General features: G+C 35.4%; 1 pseudogene; it reads right to left on the reverse strand.

Moving 5' to 3' along the window:
- Nucleotides 1-214: 214 nt before the first annotated feature.
- Nucleotides 215-1952, reverse strand: LOC125856049 (uncharacterized; annotated as a pseudogene).
- Nucleotides 1953-3537: the final 1585 nt, after the last annotated feature.

The following is a 3537-nucleotide window of genomic DNA, read 5'->3' on the forward strand; positions in this document are numbered from 1 at the left end:
TTAATTTTGGAAGACAACCTGCATATTGTTCTTGTCATAGCAAACTTGGAACAGATTCAATTGATCACGTCTTTGTGTATGGGCACTGTGCCAATTATATCTGGAAATTCTTTTCAGATTCCCTGGGCATTACTCACAGACACATTCCTCTAAGAAATACACTAATGGGGTGGTGGAGTATGCAATCAAATTCTGAGGTTCATAAACTTATTCTTCAAACTTTAGCCTTATTATCATCTGTTGGATCTTTTAGAAGAACAGGTGATATGCAAAATATGGAGGCAAAAAGTCTACCAGTGCAAGAGTCAAATTCTTGGTCTTTAAAGATACTAGTAGACTCCGTTTGACAATCTATCCCTACATAAATTTGCCTTGCAATTGGGGAGAATTGATGTTGTTGATAGAAGGATGCAGACAACTGGAAATGGCATTAACAACCAAGCTGAAAGTCAGGCATCTTTACGTGGACTGCACTGGTGTGTTCAACATGGATACAAGAAGGTGATATTGGAGGTCGACTCAGAGCTATTAACCAAATGGCTCAACAGTAATGCCAAAACTCCATGAAAGATTCAGCACACCATCAACGGACACTGCTGGACAGCTGGAATTCTTTAGGTATACACAATCCTATTCTAACAATAATTATTATATCACTACAGAGGACAACTATGTCAAACCAAGAGCCCATATCCTTCCCCCAACAAGAATCATTCCACAACCATACAAGGAAAAAAAGGAAAACCAAAAATGCAAGGCAACACATTGGACAACTTCCAGAAGAGCATCAATCAAGTCAACAATAAGAGGAGATACACAAGCAACAAAACGACAACTACCTTGGATATCGATAACAATATGCAGACTATTAACAGAGAATGCTAAATACAAAATACCTTTTGATGAACCGGATTATGATCTGACCTTGAAGAATGTGGAAGATTTGTGCTTCTTACTGCTTGTGCGCTACTTGCATCAACAGGTGAAGCAATGTTAGATCCAACACACCTTGGTATATCTTGAAAATTCAATCCAGGGTTGTTTTGCAACAATTGAGTAAATAAATGTTGCATTTCTTCTCTCAATTCTTCCTTTAGAGAAGTGATTTCATTGGCATGCTTTTGTTTTAGATTGTTAATTTCCTCATCTTTCTTCAAAGAACATGTTGCCACTGATCTACCATAGCACCTAAGTCACCAGGCTGCTCCTTTCCAAACATTACCCTAAATGCATCATTAGCTGTTTCCCCAGAATTTTGGCGATTATGAAGTTCAGCCTATTGAATAAAATTGGCATCCATAGTGAACTATAAGTAATATTTCATTTCCAGCTAAAATGAGTTTATGATTAATTTAGTTAACTTTAATTGACATCCCTTCCGAGCAAACTGTCTAGCGTCTCAAGCATTTTAAAATAAAATTGTCACCCCCTCTCAACAAATCAACAGTTGAGATAGCGATCAATAACTAAAAAAATCTAACAACTTTTCCTAGCAAACAATTCAGCAACATCGACAAAAAATTGATATCTCCTCGCACTTGCACAAGAAGTAGAAGAAGAAGAAGAAAACATACGTGATAAAATTCAATGGAGTCAAAATCCCCACAATATATAAATTTTAAGTCTAAATTAAATTCACTACTAATCCTCTTTAAAAAACTTACTATTGCAACTTGGGTATCAGCCTGGATTTCCTTTCTAGTCTTAGTACGAGTTGCAATAAACATTTCAGGCTTTAATGGTTCTTCGTTGTTGTCTTTGGCTGCACGCTACAGATTATATCAAAAGAAAGTAAAAAAAACATCAGTATGTTCTAATAAAGTACAAAAAATGAAATTCAGATTTTTGAACAAATGTCAACTAAGTATTACCAATGCCACGTGTACTCTTGCAAAATTAATAAGTCCCATTCGATGCCTCCACTTTTGTTTTTTCCTGTTTTGAGAATTCATCTCGCATATGGCCTATTATTAAATAAAAAGAGATAATTGAATTGATAAATAAAAAAAAAGAATAGATATGATACAAAATATGTCGATGAGTAGAAATGTATTATTTTAGCCTTACTTGAACAGTTGGGTTTTTCCAATACTCGATCAGTTGGTGGAATTGATTATCTGGAATGCTATCAGGACGCTTTGCTAGCATATTCTCAAGGGTACTGTTCTTATAAAAAAAATTCTCTTTAATTTTTTGCTTGTGTCGCCTCCAAGCATCACGAAGACCAGTCATCACCCACTTCTTTCCTTCTACTGGAATTAGAAATTTGGACTGTGCAAAATAAAATATATTTAGCTTCAGTAAGTAAAAACAAACAATAAAATATGCAATCTCAAAAGTGATTGTTCTTACATTGATATATTCCCACATACTCTTTTTAGTATCAATTGGCACTGCATGCCAACTAATGTACATCAAGCTGATGAATCTAGGATTCCTTGCAATTGTTCCTATAAAGTTGCTTAATACAGACACTATCTTATTAGTTGGTCCCACTGCTTGTCCTTTATCAAATGTCACCTCCTTTCTTTCTTCCAAATTTCTTGCGTGAATATCCTTACATTTTGTTTGTCCTCGAACTTTTTTTGGCTTCGATATTTCTAGATTGATGTAACAGACAGGAAATAAGAAATCTTTTATAAAGAGTAATAAATCTTACAAGGTTTAAGACATACCTTTTGTACTATAATCAATGTCAATTTCCTCTTCTACATCACATTCATCTCCACCAAGTTCTTCTTGATCCACAAGATCATCCAATCCTTTGTTGTGTTCATTAATAATATGAGCATGCATAAATTCGTCATCAGCTATTGTGTGGTTATTACGTTTTGTTTCATCATCTATGGGTATCCCTTGATTTTTTTGAAACTGATCAAGACTATTAGATGGTATGACCGACTTCCTCTTTACCTGCTTGCAATTTGGTAGATCATGATTATCATGTTCATTGTGTATCCGTTGGTTATCCAGAAACTGATCAATACCGGTGGCTGGTCGGACCGACTTCCTCTTCACCTGTTTGAATTTAAGTAGATCCTCAATATCATGTTGTACCTCTCTATTACCTAGTGTTGTTCCAGTCACATGTAGTGAAGCAGTAACACCTTCCTTGAAAGACGTTTGGAACCTAGAGTTATTCATAGGAAGTTTAATTCCTTTCTCTTGAATGGACTCTCCAGATTGAAATAACCTCTGTTTAGTTTGTCCTTTCCCTGCAATCATATGTGAGGTACTAAGCTCTTCCCGTGAAGACGATTTAATTATTGATTTGTGCCCAAGCAATTTACTCTTTCCTTGTTGTGAAATGAAATCCTCAGAATTCTTTCTTTTATGTGGTATTAGTGCCTGATCTTTCTTAGCTCTATCATTGCGTTCATTTGCAAGTTGTTCTCTCTTAATCTTGAATTTGTTGGCCAATTCAGCACTTGATCAGTATGGCATATCAAAATCCAGATTCTTCAATGGACTTTGAGCTTTGCTTGGATTCAAACCCTTTTTCTTTAGTATTGCTGATTGATTCATTTTTTCCCTGCA

Source organism: Solanum stenotomum, chromosome 2 (assembly GCF_019186545.1).
Source record: "Solanum stenotomum isolate F172 chromosome 2, ASM1918654v1, whole genome shotgun sequence".
Lineage (NCBI taxonomy): Eukaryota > Viridiplantae > Streptophyta > Magnoliopsida > Solanales > Solanaceae > Solanum > Solanum stenotomum.